Source organism: Petromyzon marinus, chromosome 15 (genome assembly GCF_048934315.1).
Source record: "Petromyzon marinus isolate PM22_M1 ecotype Great Lakes invasive population chromosome 15, UKy_Petmar_22M1.pri1.0, whole genome shotgun sequence".
In the NCBI taxonomy this organism is placed as follows: Eukaryota; Metazoa; Chordata; class Hyperoartia; order Petromyzontiformes; family Petromyzontidae; genus Petromyzon; species Petromyzon marinus.
In genome coordinates this window covers 14,660,797-14,675,111 of record NC_133681.1, presented here as the reverse complement: position 1 = coordinate 14,675,111, position 14,315 = coordinate 14,660,797, and positions in this window count along the sequence as shown.

Sequence of the window (14,315 nt, the reverse complement as noted above, 5' to 3'; positions counted from 1 at the left end):
TTATCGTGGTGATGGGTTGCTTCTCCCCAATTATATTGCAATTGTGCTTTCGGCGGCCCGTCTTGAGACTAAGACATTTCAGCGCTCCGGCAGATTGCAGAACTGCTACCACCCTGTAGCGGAGAACCGCCCTGGGAGGTGACGTCTCAGAACTGCTTCTGAAGTCACTTCAATAGGGGCTCTTTGTCCACATTAGGGGCATGTTTTATATGTCAAGCGAAGAGAGGTTTGTCCTGCATGATAATCAAGCCAGTTTTTTGTTCGTTCATTTTTTTTATTCTCAGTGCTGAAATAAGCCAATATAAGTGGACATTCTGTGTATATATTAGATGATGGGGGAGGGAGGAGATTGTTTTTAGCGATTGGTGTTCAAGCTGAGAAATTATGCTTCTGACGATCATTGCAGTATTAGGGGAACCAACATGGAGACTCAATTAAAAAAAATACAGATTTAGATATGCCCTTGCTACTCTTTAGACTGACGGCGTCACTAGACAGGATGATGACCAGTGGGTTGAGAATTATGACGGAGTGGCAGCCAAGGGGAAGGAGCGTACCTGAGAGGGCTTCAACCGAAAAGATAACGCTTGAACGTCAGCTGGAGTGCAGCTGTTGTTTAGATGTTAATTACCTCGCCTGGTATACAGGAGGCCGTGGGTTCGATCCTCACTCTAATGCATGTGGCGTTTGGCTGCTATACATTTCCACGTAATGATAAGCCACTTCGTTGAGGTCGCTTCTGAAACAGAGCTATATGGCTAAGTGGGCCTTACCTGGTAAAAGTGAAAAAAAAACAAGGTTTGTTTTTAAATAGTAATTATTGCCATTGCGGGACAATGGGTGCTGGCGATGGCTTCGAGAGAGTTTCATCCAGCAGTGGAGTGATTATGGCCGACGATGTATGTTTAACTTCTTTCGCACCGTACCTAACCAACCGTGCTAATTGGAGGTGCGAGAATGATGATGATGATGGGGACCATCAGGCTGCACGATCACTCCAAATTACGTTAACAGCATTACATGACAGGTCTTTTAAAAGTTCACTACTTCAACAACACAGTATAATCACGCGAAGTGCCTACGAAAGGTTTCACTTTCACCTATTAAACATGATTGAGCTCACAAAAAATGTACAAGTTACATCATGACTACACGCTTTTAAGATAAAATTACATAAGGGGAGTCAACCGGTACTGTTGGGCCCTGGGTTTGATTATGGCTTACAGCCACCAAGTTATCCAGTGTCGTGAGTTTATGGGCTCAGCACGAACACCAATGATGGCACAAAACAAATCATATACAATTGGTTTTGCACTTTATTTGGTGAAATGTAATGTTCTGAGAATTAAACAAATATTGGACTGGCTGCCATGCGACAAATAATCCCATAGCAACAGATTGCATGAAAGTGTAAACATAACAAGGCCATTCAATTTTGATTTTAAGCTTTCGTGACTGCAGGGATTCATATTCTTAGTTCTTTCGGTAAGAAGGGTTTTCACACCAAATGATGATTGCTTCATCATCAGGTGTGGTTTTCACACCTGATGATGATTGCTTGTGTTGCAGTCGAAACGTCGTGAGAATTTTATTGTTTTATATTTTTATTGTTTCCCTTCTACGTGACTTTACCGAAAGAACCAAGAATATAACAAGGCCACTTGAAGCTTTTCTTTTGGCGGAAGTCCTGTGAAAAAAACATCTTCCGCAGCCATTCTCTGTAATACTCCGCAACATTTATGAATGGATGCTTTGCATCCGATTAGCACGGTTGGCTACGTACGGTGCGAAAGAAGTGCAACATACAGTGCCTCGTGACAAGATTTGATATCAGAATTGGAATTAATTGGGGGTGGAAGACCGAAACAATATGTTTGTTTGTTTTTTGACAAATGACACGGTAATATAAGTTCGTGGACAATTTCCGCTGATTTATCTGATACGACAGTTTTACCGCTTGAGCAATTAGCCTGAAGCAATACGGCCATGGAACTACTTTACGTTTATTGTTTTTTTTTCACTTTTCGTTAAACCGGATTCGATGAGAACTACCTCGACTGATAGGGACAGGCAAAGCTGCCCGTGGTGCTTTATCGCATTCGTTTCCCTGTTGTCAGACTGGGGATAATATCTCAGTGACCCTGGAGCATTTTTTGATCGTTGTTTTTGCAGATTTGCTTCGATATCGAGGACACAAGGAAGCTCCAAACGTCAATGCGGAAAAGGACAACATATCTCTCACAGTGGCCACAAAGCAAATAGTCAATCAACAGCCTGATGCTTGCAAGCTATTTTGATTACGTAGCCGTTGTTTGTTGATTTCCAATCGCAGCTCACAATGTTGCAACTTCTGCCAAATGTTTTTGTCTACCGTGCCCTTTAGTTGTTTGGGAGAATAGTTTTCATGTTGGTCTTTTTGTTGTGCAATGATGCACAGCTTTGCCATTTGCAAATGGCAAACTTTAGAATAATTGCCGCGCTCAGACATTCTAAAAATATTGTTGATGTCGGTCAAATTTTAGGGGTAGTGTTTTGGAGGCAAGGATCAGTGGATCGCAAGGATTTGTAAAACTCACAATCCCACTGGATTGCGTGGTGGCCAGGAGATGACAGTACAGCGAATGGTTCATGAAACACATTTATTTAGAACTGTGCGAGTTATCTCAAGTGCAACAAATATTTTTTTAATGATGGAATTTGGAGAATATCCTATTGCAGAACCATTCCTCTAAAAATGGCCTTGAGACTCAGGCTGTTTTGAATATTTAAAAAAAAAACCTTGGATATCATTGAAATATACTTGGAGCATCCATTTGAAACAAAACTACAGCGTATACATGTGTCAATAATATGTTTCTTAAATCGTTATATTACTTCTTGCAAAAGCAGTTTCGGACCGTAAACAATAAATATCAATGTATAGACAACAGTGAAAACGAATTAGTAAACCTGGCCACTAAATGCATGAAATGGCCAAGTGTCTGTGTTCTGTTGAAGCATCATGCCTTCCCTGGCCCTGAGAATTAGCAACCGAGAAGACATCAGTCTTCAGACTAATGCTGCCTCGACTCACTTTTGTTCATATTGAATTGCGGTGACTGAGCATCTGTTGTCAACTTTGTTCGTAGCATTGGATTTATTACTCAGTTCTTGCTTGCAAATGCATTACCAAAACCAGGGATTGACTTCCAGAGCCGTGATAAATACAACGGAATCCTCCGCTTCGAATATTGAGACTCGCCTTGCATCGAGTTTATTTTGTGAAATGTAATTAATTTGTTAAAAATGTTCGATGCTATTGTGAAAAGATTGCATTTATAAGTGGATCAAATTCAACATAATACAAAGTTTGATCCTAAACAATTGCGACAAAACATTGTTGAGCCACGTTTAAAATTGTTTTATATAGTACCATAATTATCACATGGATACTTTCAATTAATAATTAAGATATATAGTTAACGTTATTAAAATTGAAGAGTGATTATTTTGAGTAGGTTTCTAATAATTTTGCCCAATTTTGCAATTTGATTGTCACATATTCTTTGTTCTTTCAGTAAAGTCACGCAGATAGAAAATACAATTAAAATAAAAGATAACAAAATTAATTAAATTAAAAATTAAACATAATTTATTGAAAATAATAAAAGCAAAAAACCCACGACGTTTCGATTGCAACACAAGCGGTCCTCATCAAGTAAAAGTTTGATTGTCACAATTTGTGGCCAGGATTTGTTTCAAACTATTTTTTGTTGAGATTGTGGTTTAGAGTGCGCCTCTCGTGGCGGCATGGGTGACGTGGATTTATGGGATACAGATCACAAGGGGTGGCACAGCGGTGAGTGCACTATCCCTGGCACCCTCTTTAACAACCCTAAATCGACCATTGTGGTGAAATATGGTCAAAGCTACCAACATAGTGTGAGGAGGCTTTCATCCGGCAGTGGCTGTAAATTTATACAAACCAGAAATAATGATCACGCGTACGAATCTGTGCGTGTATCATGAGCATGATAATACATTTTAATCGACGTATCATTACACTCCTCATACTAACAGGCACCACCTAGCACAGGGTCCACAAGACGCGCCCGAGCGCGGCACTCATTTGGGAACTGCATTACATAGAACAACATATCGATTGAGAGTCTCCGCAGACATGAGCTTGCCTCCTACACCTCTCTTCTTCATGCCCTGATACTCTCCGTCTCATTTGTGCGGCCGCGTCTCCTTTTGTGCCGCGGAGCTATCAGCCCAACGGCAGAGTCTCCCCAACAGTAGAGTCTCTCTGCAGAGTCTCCCTGATTCTAGTCTCACTGAGTGCAGAGTCTCTCTGAGTGCAGAGTCTCTCTGAGTGCAGAGTCTCCCCAACAGTAGAGTCTCTCTGCAGTCTCCCTGTTTCCAGGGAGACTCTGAGTGCAGAGTCTCTCTGAGTGCAGAGTCTCTCTGAGTGCAGAGTCTCCCTTAGTGCAGAGTCTGAGTGCAGAGTCTCCCTTAGTGCAGAGTCTGAGTGCAGAGTCTCCCTTAGTGCAGAGTCTCTCTGAGTGCAGAGTCTCTCTGACTGCAGAGTCTCCCTGAGTGTAGAGTCTCCCTTAGTGCAAAGTCTCTCTGAGTGCAGAGTCTCTCTGAGTGCAGAGTCTCACTGAGTGCAGAGTCTCTCTGAGTGCAGAGTCTCTCTGAGTGCAGAGTCTCTCTGAGTGCAGAGTCTCTCTGAGTGTAGAGTCTCCCTTAGTGCAAAGTCTCTCTGAGTGCAGAGTCTCTCTGAGTGCAGAGTCTCACTGAGTGCAGAGTCTCTCTGAGTGCAGAGTCTCTCTGAGTGCAGAGTATCTCTGACTGCAGTCTCCCTGTGTGCAGAGTCTCTCTGCACTCAGAGTCTCTCTGAGTGCAGAGTCTCCCTTAGTGCAGAGTCTGAGTGCAGAGTCTGAGTGCAGAGTCTGAGTGCAGAGTCTCCCTTAGTGCAGAGTCTCTCTGAGTGCAGAGTCTCTCTGAGTGCAGAGTCTCCCTTAGTGCAGAGTCTGAGTGCAGAGTCTGAGTGCAGAGTCTGAGTGCAGAGTCTCCCTTAGTGCAGAGTCTCTCTGAGTGCAGAGTCTCTCTGAGTGCAGAGTCTCCCTTAGTGCAGAGTCTGAGTGCAGAGTCTGAGTGCAGAGTCTGAGTGCAGAGTCTCCCTTAGTGCAGAGTCTCTCTGAGTGCAGAGTCTCTCTGAGTGCAGAGTCTCCCTTAGTGCAGAGTCTCTCTGAGTGCAGAGTCTCCCTTAGTGCAGAGTCTCTCTGAGTGCAGAGTCTCTCTGAGTGCAGAGTCTCTCTGAGTGCAGAGTCTCTCTGATTCCAGAGTCTCTCTGAGTGCAGAGTCTCTCTGATTCCAGAGTCTCTCTGAGTGCAGAGTCTCTCTGATTCCAGAGTCTCTCTGAGTGCAGAGTCTCTCTGAGTGCAGAGTCTCTCTGAGTGCAGAGTCTCTCTTACCGCAGAGTCTCCGGCTTTGTCCCCGGCCCTTCCTCCGCAAATTAAGCTGGGCCGCCCCCCGCTGTCCCCGCTCAGATCTTCTAATGCCTGGATATGACTCTGATTTAAGTGAGTGAAAGTGGTGGATTATAATAATAATGCAAGGCCTGTTTAGATGCGGCTCAACGCGAGGCCGGTGGATAGTCCACGTGGTCAAGTGGGGCTGGCAAGGATTAAACGCCATAAGTTGTGCATGCGCCACTTGTGACTACCTTTCATAACCGGGCGAATAATACATTCATCACACATGCCCAGTGCCTCTTAGAATATTTCCCTTAATGTATTAAATTATAATTACTTTGGGTCTTTTTAAACTTTTTTTCTCCCCCATTTGACTCGGGGTGCATAAACACTTTAATTAATTCAAATAGCTTTGGTGCCTCTGTTTGCATCATTCTAATTCAATTTGCGTAAGATTTTAAGTCACTAAAGTGTTGTTTTTTTGTTGTAGAACTCTTGCATTCAAAATATTAGTGAAATGAATTTGCATGGGCTGCAATTTCCATGCAGTTGTGAAAACACTGCCAACGTAGTGGTGTATTTTGATACTTTGGTAAACAAATGCACATGCACTTCTGTATTGCATATTCCAAAAAAATCATAAAATGTAAATGTTTTCTTCCAAAAACGCTTCACCCATGAGCGTAGTTTATATCACTTCTGTGTACTTACTGTCGGCAGCGAGTGCACGTGTGAACCGACTTGTCGCCTACCGATGGCGTGGTTTATAGCCCATAACGGGTATTCCTTCCCCTTATCTTACCGCTGTGCTTACGCGGGTATGTCTGCACCCCCCACGGGGTCAAAGCGGAAGCGAAAAAAACGACCGTTCGAAAGCCTCACTGAGAAACTTCTGGAGTCTTGTTTATTTTCGTCTCCGCTGTAGAAGCAAAGCGTCTCCCACAGGTTCGGGAAGAAACGCTTTAAAGGCATTTCAAGGTGGCCACTGTTCACTTAGAGCGGCGTCAGCCAGCAGGTAAATTAGCGTTGGCAATTAATCACTCGGGCCACACAGTAGGGAGCGCTCCCAATCAGCGGCAAGAGATGCGTGAAGTTCACGCCGTGCTCACGGTACACCTGTGGCCCTTTGTACGAGCACAAACGTCCCCCGGGGCCGCCGCACCTCGCCAGCGCTCAAGGGTGAGAACATTGGGACTCGACCGCTCGGGTTAAAATTACCCGTAGCACCCGTGGATCTGAACGTCCATGGGCGTACACGCCTAGAAAACTGACAGCAAGAATCCCAGCAGCCGAGTCTGGTGAGCAAGGGAGGTCGGTCGGTCTGCACTTCTGCGTAGGTTTTCGCGGTTGTACTGCCGTATTGTTCAGTGTTGTGCTGCCCATTGTTTGGCATGGTGTCCGGCGTTTCGCTCCACGTTCTGGGAGCTTCTTTGGGAACATAATTAAGTGGCTGGAAGCGTATGTCGTATGCAGTAACGTAGAGGGAACTCAATTTATTTCAGTTCCTAAATAATTGTATCTATAAATGCAGTTTTGAAAAAGCTCCCCAACTGTATCTGAAGCAAACGTCAGGCATCATGCCCAGCAACACACCGTACAACCCAAAAACACAACCAGATAGTGAAGTTGGTTTACAACTGAGAATTGACATGCCAGTGCGTGTGGAATTTTGGGGTGTCATGGTGGCGAAATGTTTACGACCTCGCCTGGTATGCGGGAGGTTGTGGGTTCGATCCCGACCCTGACGCTTGTATATTTGGAGTTTACATGTTCTCCCCATGGTCGCGTGGATATTTTCCAGGTCCTCCAATTTTTCCCTCCACATTTAGAATCAACATACATTTAGAGTATTTGGCTGCTATAAATTTCCACACGATAAGCCACTTCGTTGGGCTATCATTTCTGACAGCCAGGTGGCTTCTGAAAAAGAGCTATGTTGCTCAGTGTAGGCCTTACCTGGTATAATTTTTAAAAAAAAGTTTGAGTTTGCTGGAAATGACAGTGTGCTAGTGTTACTGCACTTGTTCTTGTGGGCACAGACCCCAACATCGACTGGTGGTGGTCAAGTGATGGAAGTCCACCATCGATTTCGAACCTGTCTGTGTAAAGATTTGAGTGTCAGCCCCATAATAAGTCTGGGCTTTCTCCGTGCACTCCGCATTCGTTCTGCGCGACGCCAATCACTCATTCACGAAATTTGAAAGAAAAACAACATCACAACGCAGGGACCCTTGAGTCTTGAGACTCATTCAGGCTCCCCTGGGTGAATAAAAGGTATGTTATATGTACACGGCACAAAAATAATTATCAGCAGCAACCATGATCGTTCTATTCTTGGAATTAGGCCTCTCCCAAGCCGTCGTTATCTCTCACGATCCCGCGATGTAATAATCCGCCGAGCACACGAATACGTGCACATTTCAGGACCTCCATCTCTGAGGTCAGGGGTCGGCAGCAAATCTGCGGCTCCGGTGCCCGCGTGCGGCTCTTTAAAGGAACTGCTTCGTGGCGTCACTTCCTGAGGTGCCGCCGCCTCGTATTCACGTTGCATTGCGGCTCATGAAATATTGAGTGGTGGTTTTGTTTTTAAAGAATTCGAAGGGGGAAGAAAACGGCTCTTCTTGTTATTTCGATTGTCGATCCTCCCAGCCCCCCCCCCCGTCCCAGGAGGACGTTCTTCTCAAATGCGCTCACACACCCCTTGGCTGCCACTCCGTTTTTACTCCTGACAAATCCACCATCACATGAACCTTATGGCAGGACCCCGGGGTCCCAAATAAACGGAAGTCAAAATCGTAATTAATTTATTTTTGGCGACTCCGTCCCACCGCGCACACAAACGCCGCGACCCACCTGGCGTGGATCATTCTGTTGTCGTGTCGTGCAAGCGCAGCGAGGACGAATGCGCACAAGAGCTGAACAAGCGAATGCGCTCCATGCTCGGGTATAGGCAGGATCATAACAAGTCTTATCCAAAGCTGCTCAAACTGCCTACACGACTTAAGTTGTTTATTTTTCATAACGGTATGCATAATACAGTGAAACTGCTCTCTTATCTTCATTATTATTTGTGACCTACCCATGTGTCTCGGCCTCGCTGTGCGCTGCGTTGCACCACTATCTGAGTAGTTAACCTCGCATTCAATAAACCTTTTTGAGCCAGGGTGAACATCCAACTCCGAACGTATTTAATGAATAGAACGAGGTAAAACTGATGGAAAAACGCAGCACAAAATACAGCATGTTAATACTTGGAATATCAATACAATGAACACTGCAGCATCATAACATTGTCTTAGGTAACATGAAACTCAACAATAGGTCCTGGATGGACCAGGCATCTACATTAGCACTGAATAGCTATACAAGAGAATAAGCTACTGTGTTGAATAAGGTCACTTCGTGTAATCACCATACTGCAGCCTAAATGTACAATGCTGCACATAACACTGAACTGTGGATGAGATACTTTTTCCTCCTTGCTCTCAGGATCACATTAAAGTTACATGGGTACAAGTCTGGCTCGACTTATCCAACTTCAAGTAACATTCACAATCATGCAAGTGGCAGGCTTCGTTGTTAACTAGGCCTCATATTTATCATAACAATTTAACGGCATTATACAGGCATTTACAGCATTATCACGGCAATCCTAATGTATTGACATTTTTGGATGTCACTGCATGTCACTGTGTGAAGCCGGCTGGCAGAGGCACGGTATGGGGTTCAAAAGAGGCCATGGCACTCTCGATGAACCCGGAGGGCACGTGACCGGAGGTACCGACCCGGGTACCCCCCAAAGGGGGGGCTGAGGTGATCACGTGCCCAGATAAGATCCTTCTCGGGGTTTCGAGAAGGTGGGCGTGGCTAGGGGCGGGGCGAGCCCCGCCACAGAGGTTATTTCAGTTTCATTTATTTGGTATAGCCCTGTGAGCCATTCGGCTCTTGAATCGGGTGCAACCGCAACAAACAAAAAACAAAAACATGAACAAGGAAACATCTTAAGTGACTATGCGCAAACAGAAAAATCCAGGAAAAAACAGCAAAATCTTCCAACGCTGTGTGCAAAAATCCCAGTGGGATGCAAGTCAAACAACAACAACCACAAGACAACTTAGATTAAAGCCATCAGTCTAACTCCGTATTACAACAAACAAACATGGCCAAACCAAAACACGTTTTCGAAATCACCAAAATAAAGCCATAAAAGCAATGTAACAGTGATCATAGGAACTGTGACCGAAATTTCACAATAAACGACATAAACAACATGTACCACCAAACCATGTAGCCATAGCTGGCTGCATGAGTCACTCCACAACAGCAGGAGCATCAGTAGGTGTATCAACATTTTTCAATGGACCTTTAAAAATCAGCACACTAAATCAAAACACAAGATCATACTTTGCAGCGGAGCGGTCATCCGGAGCGAAACATTTGATTTTAGGCCACTGAATAGCAGTGGCAGCTAGGGGTGTACAACTTCTCGAGAGCAGTTTTGAGTGAAGATCTCATAGGTAGTGATTCAAGTTGCAGTTTATTGGCAAGAGCATTCCAGACCCTGGGGGCATCAATAGCAAAGGCCCTTCCTCCAGTATTTGTACGGCAATAAGGAATGTGAAGCTGGTAAATGAGCGAAGACCTTAGGTCACATTTGTTTTTCGAAACAGAGAGGAGATCCAGCAGGTAGTCTGCGGATTCTTTTGTAAGTACATCGTGAATGAATAAGATCTGGTGCACAAGCCGTCGAACATTAAGAGATGTTAAGTTTGACCCAATGTAGAGATCACAGTGGTGAGTCCTATATGGGCAGTTCAATGCAAATCTTAAGGCCGAGTGATAAATTGAGTCAAGCTTCTTCAGTACAGTACTGGGGGCTGATTTATATACGCACAGTAATAAAGTAGAGGCAGTATGGTAGCTTTTATCAATTCCAAACGGAACATAGGGGGGAAGCAGTGCTTGTGTCGATACAGAAAACCAATTTTTATTTTGTCTTTTTACCAATATAATCAATGTGATCTTCAAAATTCAGTTTTGAATCCAGGATGACCCCAAGATACTTATAGATCTTGACTTGCTCTATTTGATAATTATTTAAGGAATGTAATTGGGGAAAAATAACTTCCTGCTTTATTCCTGGTGAGAAGCATAGCACCTTGGTTTTGGAGGTATTCAGGACTTGTTTAAGAGCAACTAGCTGATGTTGTAGTTTGTTTAAATCACCCTGGAGCTTAGCAATCACGTCATCCGGAGAGTGGCCAGCAGTAATCAGTATCGTGTCATCTGCAAAAAGATTTACCCTGGAATGATCCAGGTCAGTTCCCAAGTCATTGACATGAAGAGAGAACAAGAAGGGGACGACGATGGAACCCTGTGGAACCCCTTTTGTTATCTTAACACTGTTTGACCTCCAACCATCTGTGAATACCGTTTGGGTGCAAGAAAAGAGGTATTTTTTTAACCATTCTACTGCGTGTTTGGAGAAACCGAGGCAACTTAGTTTACTAAGCAGGGTGTTGTGGTCGACTGTATCAAAGGCTTTGGACAAGTCAAGAAAAAGACTGGCGCAGTACTGCTGATTATCAAGGCCACTGTAAATGTGATTCAGAGAGTCTAATGCAGCAGATGTGGTGCTGTATTTTTTTCGGAACCCAGATTGTTTTCGATGTAATAGATTGTTGTCGAACAGGAAACTGCAAATTTAGTAGTTCAATAATTTTTCAAAAATTATCAACGTGGACAAAATTTAGATAGGTCAGTAGTTATGTGAATCATCTTTAGGGCCCCCTTTGTGAAGTGGACGAGCATAGGAATGTTTCTATTGTAGAGGTACTGATGCTTCTTTGATGGACAGGTTGAAAATATGGGCTATAGGTTTGTATATTAGGTGACCAACAATTAGCAGAGCAAAGACGGGAATACTATCTGCTCCGGTAGAGGAGGACCCTTTGAGGTAGGTCAGTTGTTTCAGAACATTACTTTCGTGGATTGGCTGGAAACTAAATTCGTTTAATGTTTGGACAGGGGTGTAGGAATTTGCATGAGCAGGGGTGACTCCCAATACATTATCAAAAAGGTTACCAGCTTCAGAAAAATGAAGGTTATAAGCAGGAGCCCTGGGCGGCATGGGCTGCTGTTGTCTGGATGAAGAAACCTACGTCATCGCCTGGAAGAGGAGCTCCGACTACAGGACCCGGACCCGAGCTGGGGTCCGGTCCGCAATAGCCCACCCCGTGTATTGAGAGTAGCTATCCCGGGGGGTCTACCCCCTTAGGTTACCTGGTCAAGGGGCAGTACCCCTTTGTGTTATAGGGTTATCTGTATAAAACGTGTTGCCTCCAAGAGAAGCCTCAGTCTCCATCTGTACCCACTACAACTGGTGTCAGGAGTGGCCAAACAGATATTTAGTTAACTAGTTATACAGTATGGAGACTAGACGAAAATTACGTACCAGGTCTCCGGATGAAGAGGACGACGACTCGACAGCCCCAGGGTTGGCGGCCCCGGAGGAGGGAGGAGAGGCGCCGCCGGTTGAGCAGCACGCCGTCCGGCCGTTCGACGGCTCGCCACCGTCGGGGAGGGCGCTTCGGGCGGCAGACTCCCTCCTCGCAGAGCTTCTCCACGCAGCGGCGTCCATCCTGGACGAAATACACTGCGGGGAACCCACGGCAGAGGAGGAAGGGATGAAGCCGCGCGGGACTGCAGTTCCCGCCGCCGCTTACGGAGTTCCCGCCGAAAATTATAAAACTCCCGCCGAAAGTGTCCGGGTTCCCGCGGAAAATCTCCGCCAACAGGATGCCCCCGCAGTTCCCGCCCAAGATTCCCGCCAATCAGGAACCTCTGCGGCGTGACCAGCGCAGGTGGCCGCCATCTTGTCGACAGAGCGCGGCGGAGTTCCCGCCAAGAGCGAAGCTGCGATTGATGCTGCGCGTCCCGTCTCTTCAGCAGCGTCTGCCCATTTTTAAGGAGTTTTCAGCCATCTGAGACGACTGGGCGGCCTTCCAGCGGCGCTTCCTCTCCAACAGCGAGATGGCGGGGTGGATGGAGGCAGAGGCGCTGCGAGCGCTTCCCACTGCTCTGGACGATGACGCCCTGGCAGCCTTGGTCACTATCCCGCCGGCCGACAGATCCACGCTGCAGCAGGTGCTGCAACAGATGGCGGCGATCTACGGCCGCCGTCCAACATGCGCCATCGCTTCGCAGCACAGAGGCTGGGGGATGCCGAAACGCCCCTTGCCTTCCGCAGCACGCTGCTGGCGTTGGTGAAGGCTGCCTTCCCCCGGATGGACCAAGAGGGAATCGACGCTTTGGTCCTTGAGAAGATGCCGGCGTTGGCGCGGGACCTTCGTGTCATCGTCCACACCATCGACGATGACGACCTGTGATCCCTCCAGACTGCTAAGGGCATCGAGGCGCACTTGCTCCTACATCGGGAGATGGGGCTGGTGGCGTGTGCTGCGCCTGGTGAGGCGTGAAGTACACCGGAGGAGTCGGAACCTGCCCAGGCCTTTGCATCGACCCAGGGCAGAGGATGGAGAAGGGACGGCCGGCCGAGTCGGGACGACTCTCAACAACGGCGAAGGACATCACCACGCCTGCAGCGGGGCCTCATCACCTGCTATAACTGCGGCCTGCAAGGCCACGTGTCGTCGGGTTGCCGGGCGCCATGACGACGCTTCTCTGGATCTCAGCCGTCATCCACCCACCCATCCTCTTCTCCGCGGCAACCTGAGGCGAGTCGCGGCACCACACACACTCGGCCCCTGAATTCACCTCACGCATCTCGTTGCGCCGGTTGGCATGTTCATCGTGTGTTGGTGAAGGGAGGTGTGGAATGCGTTCGGGCCGACTGGCCGCTCCGACCGGGTCAGTGGTCGGAGCTGGCCCATAGGGTTGTTGCCGCAACCGCGGGTTCATCCGTCATTATTGGTTCCATCGAGAGGGTCAATTTTAGGATGCTCGTCGATACTGGTGCGTCGGCGACCATCATCTCAGAGCTTATTACAACATTTTGCCCGACAAATGCGGTTCCCTATGCCCTATTGAAGTTCTGTGCTTGCCACTAACGGGGGTTCATTGGGCATCATTGGCCAAATTACAGCTCAAATATGCATTGGCGATGTTAAATTGACGGGCCCCATTCTCATCTCTTTGTCCCTTGCCATTTCATGCTTGCTCGGGACCGATTTCTTTGCTAAAATGCCTGTAAAAATTTACCAGGGGTGCATTGAATTGTTATCTGGCCGTCGTATGGCATTCCTACCCTCTCCCACTCGGTTGTGCATGGCCAACGCCACCGTGCAAGCGCTAGCATCTAGAACGGTACGGATTCCCCCTGGCGCGAAAATGCTGGTTCCCCTTCGCTTGCGCAAGCCACTTGATCTGGCGGCGACTGCGGGAGCGATCCTCTTGGGACCTTCCAATATGGCTGTTCGGGGATTGGAGTTAGTTGGAGCACAAACCCTAGTGTCCAACGACAGGGAACCCTTGATCTAAGTCCTTAATGCCGGGTTGCAGACTTCCGTTGTTCCGCAGGGCACGGTGCTTCCCATGCGACACCCGCACTTCGCGGGGATTATGTTGTGGGAAGTCTTGGGGCTGCGCCACACCCGCCGCCGCGTACAGGTTCGGATGAGCGGTGGATACGTTCCCTTTGTTCGGAAGGTGCAGACTTGTCCGAGTCCCAGAGGGGTAAGTTTAGGATGCTCTTACGGGAATTCGCTGACGTTTTTAGTATGAGTAAATTCGACATTGGCCGTACTACGCATTTAAGCCATCATATCGACACGGGTGACGCCGCTCCCATCTGGAAAACCCTTACCGGCTGAGCCCTGTGGAGGAGCATGTCCGGCT